This window comes from Pezoporus flaviventris, unplaced genomic scaffold (assembly GCF_033815535.1).
Source record: "Pezoporus flaviventris isolate CSIRO_AGI_PZ_B2104156 unplaced genomic scaffold, CSIRO_AGI_Pfla_v1 ptg000031l, whole genome shotgun sequence".
In the NCBI taxonomy this organism is placed as follows: domain Eukaryota; kingdom Metazoa; phylum Chordata; class Aves; order Psittaciformes; family Psittacidae; genus Pezoporus; species Pezoporus flaviventris.
The window spans coordinates 66,873,948-66,886,481 of NW_026892579.1; the positions used below are offsets into that span (position 1 = coordinate 66,873,948).

The window sequence follows — 12,534 nt, forward strand, 5'->3', positions numbered from 1 at the left end:
GTGACTGTGATGGTGAATAAAGCCCATTTTGAAAACTGGGAAACCTATTTTTGCTCCCTCAGGATACAGAGAAGAAAAGTGATGCCAGGAGTGATTTGGGTACTGTAGTATCCCAGTTTCAGATTCCCTTCAGTAACCTACTGACAGTCAGTGTTTTCAGTGAGGACTGGCTCTAGAGAGTAATAATCCAAATAGCAATTACACATTTGATTTGCTGAGGTGACCAAAATAAATAGTCTAAAACTAATAGGCTGCCTGTCAGTACATTTTTCCTAGATGGGTGCCATGAGTTTCACTACATACACTGCAGCAGTCTCTAGTTTAAAATGGGTTTTAATAGATTTCAGATCAACACAGTATACATCAACAGATGCATGTGTAGAATCCCAGCCTGGTTTGTATTGGAAGAGATCTTAAAGCTCATCCAGTCCCAACCCCTGCCACAGGCAGGGACACCTTCCACTAGAGCAGCTTGCTCCAAGCCCCTGTGTCCAACCTGGCCTTGAACACTGCCAGGGATGGGGCAGCCACAGCTTCTCTGGGCACCCTGGGCCAGCGCCTCAGCACCCTCACAGGGAAGAGCTTCTGCCTAAGAGCTCCTCTCAGTCTCCCCTCTGGCAGGTTCAAGCCATTCCCCTTGGCCTGTCCCTACAGGCCCTTGTCCCAGGCCCCTCTCCAGGTCTCCTGCAGCCCCTTCAGGCACTGGAGCTGCTCTCAGGTCTCCCCTTCAGGAGCCTTCTCTTCTCCAGGCTGCCCCACCCCAGCTCTCTCAGCCTGGCTCCAGAGCTGCTCCAGCCCTCGCAGCATCTCTGTGGCCTCCTCTGGACTCAGAATGCATGATGGTTTCTTGTAAGATCATTTCAGATACTAAGAATACCTGCAGGACCTTAACAGCATTTGCTTTTCTGTAGCTATTTTCATTTGTTTTCTCCATATAAAGGTTGAGAATGAAGTCAGTTCTGATGTTAACCTAAATACACAAATATCTGTGGATATTAGACTTTTTAATAGCACACATCTGTCTCCATTGCAAAAGCTGAATAGTTTCTCTGCAATGCTTAACTCAGCTAAACTGACCTGTCTAACCTGCAAACTCATTGCATTCTTACAAGTATGAAAATGAGCTGTCTGCTAAATGGGGCATTGCTCCAGGAACTCAACAAGATGCTGATACCCATTTTTAATTCATTAAATGAATTAATTCTCTTGAGTTAATTCTCCCGTTATTCCCTACTAGGAATATACACTGAATCATCTGGTTCACCAGATTTTGATCAGCTGCCAGGGTGAGTTAGTGCAGAGTTGAGTATGTTGAAGATTAATAAAAGCACACACATCCTGCATCCATGTGCAAAGCGCAGCAAAAATGAATGTGAGGAAAATCAAGCATTGGGAAAATAAAGCTGTCTGGTGCTCAAACAGCAGAGCTTGCTGAAGAACTCTGCTCTGAAATGGACATAAACCAAACCAAACCCCTCCCAGTTGCTTTAGTTAAACAAATATATTCCATTTGCCCCCTCTCCTCCACTCAAATGGAGCTTCAGAGGACGAGCTGCTTTGACATGAATAATTGAACCATTTCATGTTCACTCCCATAACACAGAAACAGGAATCTTTTTCCTAAACAAAGCGCTTGAGTTTAAGTTTTGTCTCCTGCAAATCCATAAATCTGGAGCAGGTTTAGATTCAGAGACAGGGGCTTGTTTCAGTGAAAAAAACATTCCGTTGGGAGCCATTGAATCTGAACAGTTTCAGCCAGCTCTAGTGAACAGGGTCCAAAGGCAGCTTCACTTTGTTACTGAAGAGACGCCAGAAATGGTACAACATAATCCTGAAGTAAAATGTAAATGACAGCCCTGAGGCAGGAAACAAGATTGAGTTACAATTAGAAAACCAGGCTGTCGATACTCTGATCCTCCAACAATGCAAGAAAATTGCCGTCAGTCTCCAATTTCACACGTTGTTGGAAGCAAAAACACAGGGCAGGTAAGAAACACACACGTGCAAATGCACTGTAATAAAAGCTGGAAGGAGCAGCGAGGCAGTTGTCCAAAACCAGCTAAACTTGAGATCCTGTTGATTTGCACATCTCTAAGTCATTTTCGTAGTTGATAATGGCCAATAGTCATCTATAAATGTCTCTTACTACTAACACTTTAAAATATAAATATAATGGAATTTTTCAAGAGGGACCACTCTCAAAACAGTGTCTATTCCCTTCTTGTACTGGTTTGTTTTTTTGTTTTATACTTAGAAAACAGTAAAACATTTATTTATTGTTTTATGCCTGTATAAGTTCATTAACATCACTCAACTTGTTCATCTGCAGCGGAACTGAGAAAAGGATCTATGAATCAATTCTGATGAAAATGTCTTGAACACAGATCAGAGGAGTAGTGCAGGCTGACCTATGCTAGACCATCAGTTGATAGAATCAGAATCATAGAATAATTATGGTTGGAAAGGACCTTAAGATCATCCAGTTCCAACCCCCCTGTCATGGGCAGGGACACCTTACGCTAAATCATATCACCCAAGGCCTCGTCCAGCCTCGCCTTGAACACTGCCAGGGATGGAGCATTCACAACCTCCCTGGGCAACCCATTCCTCTACTGTGGAGATGGACACACACCCTCACCACCCTAACAGGTGGTGTCTCACCACCCTAACAGGAAAGAATTTCCTTCTTATATCCAATCTAAACTTCCCCTGTTTAAGTTTTAATTCTTTCCCCCTTGTCCTGTCACTACAGTCTCTAATGAAGAGTCCCTGCCCAGCATCCCTATAGGCCCCCTTCAGATACTGGAAGGCTGCTATGAGGATGTTGGCTTTGGCTTCAGGAAACGTGCAAAGTAATGCAAGCATAGACATGTGTATGTATATATGCATGTATGTATAAATATATATATCTGCTGTCTTAGTGCAGTCTCAAGGGCCATCTCATCACTGAGGCTGCCAACACGGAGGTCAGTAGTGATGTGGGTATCTATTTGCTGCCTCATCCCTTTCTACCTACCACGCTTAGGTAACACTTTGAATGATTTTTTGTCATTGCTAACCTTAACAGAATTCATACATAAAAGGAGAAAACTCAGGATCCTGCCACTGTTTAGCTCTGTTCTGAATTTTGTGTGTTCAGGGTTGACTCAGAGTCGTTCTGTGTCCTCCAGATATCCTTGATTTATTAATGGCAAACCTGGGGGAAGGAGCTGCAATAGCTGGCTTAGAAATGTAACTTTGAATTTGCCAGTTGGAGCATAGTGTATTTTTGTTAAATATATAATAAAATATACAAACTATATATACAAAATACACAACTGGACAAGATGAACACTTTTTCTCCTCTAAAAAGACATTACTACAACATCCATTCTCATCTTCAGATATTCAGTGCCACATTTTCTGAATATCTTGAGAGAATTTCAGATTTTATATGTAGTAAAGGTTTGTTCTTTGGTTTCCTGAAGCATCTTCCTTGACCCTGAGCCAATACTGTCTTTAGCAAATTGAATATCCATTGTGTTAGGAAAGGAATGTTTTTGCATTGGGTCTTACTTGTAGTGATGGAAGCTGAGTTCTGTGTTATCTTGTAGTCTTTCAACCCTGTCATACTGTCACATTTTGGAGTAGATTGTCCTGGTATCTCTGGGAGAGCTCTATAAGGCAACTTGATGAAACAGTACTATGGCAATGAGCAATGCTCAGCTGGCTTCCCCGCTGCTGAGCCTCTGCCACAGAGACTTTGATCAGATTTAAAAGGAATTTAGTGCCCTATGGACAGGCACAAAGACTCTTCCATTCCTAAAACCTGATTTAAGGGGGGTTGAACACTTCCCACCCGCTTGAAAAGCTGTTGACCTGCTGTTGTCTCTGATGAATGGGACCTTACTAGAGTAATGGTGAAATAAAAGAGGGAGGTTTTGAATCGGGTTGAATACTTGAGGGCACATCCTTCACTGCCTGTGCTACCACAAATCTGATACAGAGTACTTGAATCATACCAAGTGGACAGATGGGGACAGTAACTTCTTAAATGAACACTGAACTATTCTAATTACCTAAAAAACCCAATTCAGAGACTAATTAAAGCTAATAATACACCTGTCTTTATCCAGGAAAGCAAATAACCAGTTGAGAGATCAACAAGCCCTTCTAAATCTGAGTGTACAAATCACAGAGATTACTAATCATCACTCTGGATTAGGCAGTGGATTGCAAACAGAAGTCAAAAGATACTTGGTTGGTAGGGTTATGTCAAGAAAAGGAAATTATTCTATTTGATGGATGCACGCAATTAAAACTGTCTGAAAGAGCTCAAATTTAATCATAGACACAGCGAAGGGCTCACAAACGCTCTAAGGAGCAATAATTGGGCATACAAATTATGTAGGAGAAACGCTATGGGGCAAATGTGCTGGTGGAAAACTGAACTGTTCCAGGCAGATCTGGTGTCAAAACGGCCCAAACGCCTTAAATTATTCACAGCCCATCGTTTGTGCAGCTCAGTGGATTACAAAAGTTATCGATCAGGTAGTTTATAGTAGTTGGAGGGATTTACAGAAACTCGTTTCTTCCCTTCTGTTACTCTGTAGTACGTTGGGGTTTCACAAAATGCAGGGGGATGAAGCTCTGCATTATTTATAACGTGCTCAGCTAATGGGGATGGCAGAGTCAGGAGAAGTCTCCAACCTTTACAATACTGCATTTCACATCTCCAAAATGAACAGCTTTGCCTGAATCATACATTGTAGATAATGGCAGAAAAGCCAGGCATGATACATGGTCATAATACGGATGAAAGACTAACAGCTTACTGGTGGATCGCTATCAAACTCTTATTTAAAAAGCAAATCTCCTGTCCCTCCATTGCCCTCCCCTTCAGCATAGCAGAACTCTGCCCATGTGGAATTCAACAGCTTACTACCCTGTTGGTAGCACAAATCCTTGACTTCTGAGACTGGGCAGTGTTGTGTATAATAGGTCGTAAATACTTGAAAGTCAGTCAGTTTGTCATCTACAGAGGAATGCAGTTGGCCATCAGCTTGATCTTTAACGGTGAACTTCAGATGTATGGGAGGAAATTTCCTCTGGGACACAGTAGACACACAGCCCTCTTCAGTCTGTGGGCTGAACTGTTGCATGGTGTCAGGAGGAACGTGCCGGGATGGCTGCACTGCAGTTGGTATTGCTTGTGAAGCATCATGCTGTGTTTCTCCACAGGGATGGGAGATCCGCTTCCAGCAACACTGAAGACAAAGTGCAAATCTCCATTCAGAATATACAGAGATGGGGAATTCCTGCAGCACTCACTAAGATCAAGGAGACAGAAGAGTGGCAAGAAGTCTCATCCAGTCTTGCTTGCAGTTGGCCTCTTCTAGAAGCAGAGAGAAAAATACGGCACAGAATGCTCAATCTGTAAGTGTTCTGACTTGAAATATGTTTCTAAATCTCCTGGAAGGAACAGGAAAGTTTGAGACTAGAAAGGATGACTGTGATAGTTTACTGTTAACTGTATTCTATAAATGTAGGCTTAACATTTCTGTGCTGTCTCACCACGTCCCAAATCTCCCTAACGTTATCATAACGTTATTTCTGCATTTGTACCATATGTGAAATCAGAAGTAGAAAAATCCCTTTAGAGTGAGGATAAAACCTCAGACTGTGGGAGTGGATGTACAATAACCTTAGCTCTGACTGCGATGTTACATATGCACCAGTAAAGCGTGTGTGGCTGTTTGAGCAAGATGTGTGACTGGAAGTGCCAGACTCCACTCTTCCCAACAAACCATGGCTGCCTGCTCAGCCAGCGGGTATTGTCACGACAGGATTCTGCAGGATAATCAAGGCTCATTTCAGTGTAACTTCTGGAAGGTTCCATGTCATCAGCCACATATGCTTGTTGCCTGATGCTCACATATGCCAACACATAAAATGCCAATGCTGTAATCCTGTAACATTTGAAAGCTTTTATTTTCTATAGCTACTGCAGGCTGGCAAGATAACACTGTGGCAGGAAACAGGAGAGTATCAGGCGCTGATCTAAGCAGAGGAAGAGGGACTGGAGGAAGGTAATGACTAGAACCAAGGAAATTCATGGCCCCTTCTAGGGCTAAGGATTTATGTTTCTTTTCTGGTTGCTTTGTGGGGGCTATTATATTGTAATGCTGAACCCTTTTCATCAGTGGCCTAAAAGCAGCAAATGTTGCCACGACATGAAGTATTGCAAATTATATAGACAGTTGATTCCTAGTCCAGAACTGCACCAGCCACAAGGAAAATGCAAAGTTATGCTCACCCAGCTGGATATGTATCTTGTGACTGGAGCGTCTCTGATCCACAAAGGCTCGTGTTTGAGATTTAGCATCTAGAATTTGAGTTGCTTTCAAAGTAGTTGCAGGAATTAAGCAGAAGTGATATCTAGTGAGGAGCTGCAGTTGGTTCCTGCTCCCTGGAAAACTGAAAAAAAGCACAAGATCAATCAAAACTCAGTGTATATTATTCATCTGACTTTGAGTATAGCAAAAACCCAACCTGGCAGCAGTAAAAGGCCTTTCCTTCTGAGGGGCAGCAGAGCCCAGCTCAGGAGCCCAAAAACCAAACCAGGGCTGTAGGAGGCTCTTCTGAGCAGCCTCCTCCAGTCTGTGTCCCTTTATTCCTGCTGCATAAATGTTTGCAGTCTTCCAGGCTCTGCAGGGAATACAGCAGTACATTTAAATGTGAGGAGGAAAGAGCTGGTGCAGGTAACATCACCGCTTCACACCCAGTCCTGAGATCCAAGGTACCATTTTGGAGTAAGAGAATAACGAGTCTGTCAGATGGACAACTGCTCAAATCCTGGAGCGATGCATTGCTGAGGCAGAGGTGTAATGAACTCCTCAGAGGTGGTTTTTATCTGGTGTAAATTGACACAGCTTCAATGGAGCCCACAGGAAAACTAGCCCTGGCTTCATAGAAATGCGCAGTAATGATCTCTCCCTCTTCTGTTGGGAAGCTTTTATCCTCAAAAGCTGTGTTCCACACAGATTATCTGGATCATATTTTCTCTGTTTTAAGATACAGGCTCTGGCCTCTCGATTTAACTGCAGCATTTTGTGTCAGAAAAAGGCAGTACCTTCTAAGGGTAGCTCATGCATTGAACTCAGCTGCCAGAGCTACTCACACTGCCTTGTGTAACTGGCTGCTCACAAATCTTTATCTAAAATATAAAGGTAAATAACTATTAAAACCCCTAACCTAAACTGAGGCAGTAAATTATCCCACAAACTGCTTTTACTGCTCCGTTTTGCTGGGATTTACTCAACCTATAAATCAGAGCTGAACAAGAAGTTTACAGAATGATGGCCACAAGGATCTTTATGAGGTCTGTAGCCATAAATGTCAAAGCTGAAGAGGCTGAGCCAGTAACCATCTGAGCTCTGCTCGGTGTTAGATGAGAGGGATTCTGCCTCACCCTCTAAAAGCTCGTGTAATTGTTTTGGGGCTAGTTCTTTAAATGCATGAGCTGGGAGGAGGCTGGTGGGTGCCCAGTGAGCACCCAGTGTTTAGAGCAACCACTTGACACCCACAGGAAGGCAGGGTTTGGCTTCCTCTTGAGCCCACATGGCTTGGACTCAGGTGCCCAGGAAGGTGCTGGGTAGCAGGGTTGTAAAAGAAATGCAGCTTCCATGGACCAGGAAGAGCAAAGGAAATGACCGCTGAAAGCAGGATTGTGGGAATGTCAGAAGAAATGATGCTTGCATCGGACTGAAAGTCAGGACAAAGGAGGGAGGCTTTGCTGGACTGAGCCTCCTGCCTCCCAATGGATGTGTGCAGGGATCGTCCTTCCCCCAGGCTGTTAAACCTGAGGGAAGCAAACATTTAGGCTATAAATGATTTGGTGCAGCCAGAAGGTTCTGACTCTGAAAGCTGCTGGTTTATGTTTCTACTCGGTAATCTTGGTTCTCATCCATCATGAATCTGATTAAAACGCATGTCCTGAAGACTTGACAGGCTGAGTGGTAAACAGCTGAATCAATAGGGATTGCCTTGTAAAGGGAACTCCAGCTCCTGGGTGCTGCTTCCACCTGCAAGGCAGAGGAAATCTAGGAAATAGATCTACTTCCCTCTGCCTGGCTCCCTGTCCTCCCTGCCCCTGGCTGGATGCAGTCATGGAGCTGTGCTGCGCAGTGACATCCTGGGTGATGTTAGTTACACACCTCTGGGTCCAGTTCTCAAATCTGCACCAGTCCCCCACACATGTGGTGTGGCTTTTGTCTGAATAAAACATTGTCATTTCTTTATCAGAGCATGGCACAAACCTACAGGACAACACTGCCAAGAGTTAACCCCTGGCTCAGGAGCTGGATTGAGGATACTTGCAGGTAGGAGTGAGTCCTTGCTGGAATATTCCTACATCATTAAAACACTGCACTGTGCCTGTTTCTTCTGTTCTGGAAGTAGGTCAAGGAGTTTGTTTTCTGGCATTTTCCCTTCTGTATCTGTTAGATCTTTGCAGGGAAACTCTTCTTTAAAGTATGCACCAATTAGAAATCCAGGTCGTTTGTACTTACGCTGCGCCAGCATTTGGCGAACAGGGGTTTGGGATTCAATCCTGAACATGCGTTTCAGTAATGTTGCTTGAAGATGAACTTCGGAAAACTCATGTTTTGCCTGGAGCTGGAGTGCCTTGTTCATTATAGCTGCTGCTCTGCAAATGCTGGTTTATTACTTGTGTGTTGCAGTTAAATAAAACCTTATTTATCCCAGTAATAGCAGATACTTAGAGAAATCCAGCCAGTTTACCCAGCAAACATTCTGTAATGCCCACAGAGAAGATAAAATAACCATATTTTCCCATTTATATAGTAGGGTTGGATTTTTCCTCTCGGTACTCTAAATACACTCTCTTCAGAGGGGGACTGTATTCTAGATTTCAGGGAAATTATGGCACTGGCTCCTTCAAACTTGCTTGACACCAGTTTATAGGCATGTTTGTTGCTAACTTGGAACAGCCTAGACCACGGTTCCTGAGCGTGGGCACAGCCTCCAGATTCTTCTGTGATGTAGATGTTTATATGTTCATGTCTCTCCCATGCCATCTATCTGCTGTATAATATGAAGCACTGTATTGGTGTTAAGCATAAATTATGTGCATTACTATAGCTAAAGCATGGAAAGCAGTGGCCAGTATTCGGTTTCCTCATGTTCTTCAGTCCTAAATGTAGAAAAGTTACATTTAGGACACAGTTTTTATATACAGTCTTTCCCTGTCAGGTACTTTTGGCTTTGGTTTCTGCATTTTCCCTTTTGTTTGGGTGTTGAAGCCCCTTATGCACCAGCCTGTTGACTGTGTGTGATATCCTGTTTCTGCTGCTGCACTCCCTAACACAGATTGCACAGAAATCCTGAGTGATCCCCCATACAAAGCCAGCGCCATCAACTCCTGAAACGTGTTGAAAATAACTCTCCTGTGTTATAAATACTTTTAAAAGCTGTTTTGCAATTTACTTTCCCTGTTTCCTTGTTCCCCTACAGACCTATTGTTTGTTGTCTTCTCCAAGCCACTTCAGGTGGAGCTTTTCCTCTTGCAGCGCAGGTAGCAGTGAGGCAGACACATGCTGTGGTCTCAGCCTCCAGCTCTGTTAGATTCCTCTATGAACCTGGTCACATCACTTCATCTTCCAGTGTCCCATTTGTGAGCTGTGAAGCAGTACCTGACAGGTGGAAGACTCCTGTTTATCACTGTGCTTTTTACCTTTTCAAAACCAAAAGTATGTGTTACCTTTGCTAAATTATAAGCTAGAGTTTATCTGCTGAAAACCAGCTATCATGGTCTAAAATTGCTTGTGACCTTCCAATTCCACTGTAATGCAGTGCAGTGGGATGGCTCAAAACTGCTCCTGGGTAAATTTAAGTCTCGCATTCACTTCCTTGGGTTACTTAAATTCTTTTTTCTTTTTGCTTTTCAGGAATGATAGAACTAACGGAAATGGTCTCAGGACATCCTGTGGATTAGAACTGCTGCCGCTACCACACTGCAGCCTCACTGCATGGTGCTGTACATCTCTGTTCCACACCGTTCCATTCAGAGTGTCCGTGGACACTGGACCCAATGCACTGGTGTCAGAGGAGCGGTAAGGCCTGACCGGTTCTGTGCCATGGTTCCTGCCTGCAGTGAGTGGAAAATCATTTCTTGCCCCTGTTCTTTGGCAGTGCTGCACACGTCTGTGGTGGGGTGGTTTGGTGGGGTTTTTTTGCTTGTGAGAGTTCCACAGAGAGGATCGAGCCCATCCAGGACTGCAGGAGATGGAACTCCCTTAACTCTCTGCCTTACTGCAGTCCCTGCACAGCGGGTCATTGAAAATCCCTCATTGCTTTCTATCCTATCTAAACCCAATTTTATTGATTTTTGAGTGCAGCCTTTTTGGGCAGCAGCTGCAGAGGCATCGCCTGCACAGGCATCACCTTCTCAGCTCTCTCTCTCTCCTGGACTTAAATGGACTTTCCTTTTTTTGGCACATGCACTGTTTTCAGCAAGCCCCATTCATCTGTCACCCCAGTGCATGTGCTGGATTGGACCAATTTCAGCTCCCTGAACTGGGGAGCAGCTGTTCGGGCACATGAAGTGGTCACAGGAGCTCTTGAGGAAGACTCCAGTGCTTACATCAGGGTCTGTCCAGCCTCACCTTCCTCGGAAGAGTTAATTTAACACATGCTGTGTAGGGGGGAATTCTGAGGAGCTTCTAAAGACTGCTGGGGCTGGGGTGGTATCTTTTCATTTCTGTGGAAGGGTCAGGACTCCTGTAAGTCTTTTCCCTGTAAAGACAGACCTGAGTGTTGGCCACTGGTTTGTGGCGCTGCCTCTGCTGAAGGAATGGGAATGTCCATGCCGAGGTTTAAGGGAATGTCCATGTGGACACATCCAGTATGGATGAGAAACTGAACTGTGGCTCCTCAGACTGAGGTAGGAGTCCGGCTCACCAGTAACCGTGGCAACCAGGCTGTCATTGGGAGCCTCAAGACCTCACATGCTAAAACATAAAAAACCCCAAACTCACCGCAGCATCCGTTAGCACTCTGACACGTTCGAGATCTGTCCCTCAGTTTTGCTGTACGCAGATGTTGACAGCTGTGGCTGTCACTTGTACGTAGGAGTGTTCTTCCCTGCTCTGTCTGCTCCATCAGCAGCAGAAATTGTTCCTGGTGGCAGATGTTCTGGTGGCTTCCAATTAAAAGGGGATATTTGAATTTCAAGTGGGAGAAACACTGTGAAGGCAGTTTTGTATTCACCTGAAGAAGTGTCACCTATGGCCCCCTTCCAAGCCCAGGGCAGTCACATCAGTATTTACAGCATTCAGCTGTGTTTGCACTCGAGAACCATTAATGCAGCATACCAGCCCTGGTGACAAGTTACATTCTGTTGCTGTCAGCAAACAAAGATGTTGTTTCTTTGTCTGCAAACTCCTCTTTCCTTTTATATCAACCATTAGGTTTGAGTTCTGCAGGAGGTGTTTTTCCAGTGTTTTCTGGAAGCTGCCAGAGAGGTGATGGAGTGAACTCCTGGGAGCTTGTGGAAGACACTGGTTAATATTTCCCTATGGGATTAAATAAAGGGGTCGGGGTAGGTTCTTTGCTTGGGATGGAATTAATCCATTTGCTAAACCAATTCCCCTCTTTGGGAGGGGAGAGTCTCTGAAATAAATACTTAATTTTAAACCCACTTCAGAACATTGATCACTGCCCCGTGGTTCTGATTTAAACGCATTTGTGCTTTCTACTAGTGTAAAGGGACAGGGAACAGATCCACGTAGTAACACTCCTTAACCTCCTGTCACCGTATCGCATTACGTGGTGTAGACATTTCATGCATCAGCTGTCACTGCCTTGGTTGGGTGTCTTCAAGAAGTATTGCCTCTGGAGCTCAGGTGAGTTCACACCTCACACCACAAGTGCTGTCAGCATGTATAGAAGTAAAACATACAAGAAGTGGCTCTACAAAATCAGTTTAAAAACATTACTAATAGGGGCTGAACAAGTGGGCTGCAATCTTTGGTTAGATTTAAGCAGCAGGAGGATGAAAACACCACAGTATCCGTACTACACCCTGTCGGCTCTGCAGCTCAAGAACTGAACACGTGACTGTGCAGTGCTCACCTGGTAATTCCCAGTTTTTAAACCCACTTACATTCCAATCAGTCAGCTCCATTCCACAGACTGTGCACAGGTCAGCTCTGCCTTACTGTTACAGAACCTGCTTTTTCAGTCCTTCAGCTCTCCAGCTCCCGGAATCCCTGCAGCAGGTCCAGTGACCCCACATGGACCTGCTGCTGCTCCTTAGTGTGGGCTCAGAGGCTTGGTGGGACCACGGGAAGTACATGGACAGATGGTGCCACCACGTTCAGGTATGGTTAATGCTTTCTGCCAGCAGTGTTGATTTGTGCCTGCAAAGCAAAGGGAGGGGTTGTTCATTTTGTCCCTCAGTTTGCCAGATGATCCTGCTGGTTTTTCCAGGTTCATGTCCATGGTCCCGTATAGGGCAACAGAATTGGAGCTACA

At 44.5% G+C, this 12,534-nt stretch overlaps 1 long non-coding RNA gene across 3 annotated transcripts; it reads left to right on the forward strand.

The window, feature by feature from the left end:
* The first annotated feature begins 5,335 nt into the window (after nt 1-5,335).
* Nucleotides 5,336-11,878, forward strand: LOC133273332 (uncharacterized). Of its 3 annotated transcripts, XR_009744746.1 has the most exons (4): nt 5,354-5,415; nt 5,981-6,068; nt 9,948-10,112; nt 10,803-11,878. It is a non-coding gene; the product is annotated as an uncharacterized LOC133273332 (long non-coding RNA). The 3 variants fall into 3 exon arrangements; XR_009744744.1 differs by having other exon boundaries at nt 5,336-6,068; nt 10,803-11,877; XR_009744745.1 differs by lacking the exon at nt 5,981-6,068 and having other exon boundaries at nt 10,803-11,877.
* The last annotated feature ends 656 nt before the right edge of the window (nt 11,879-12,534 follow it).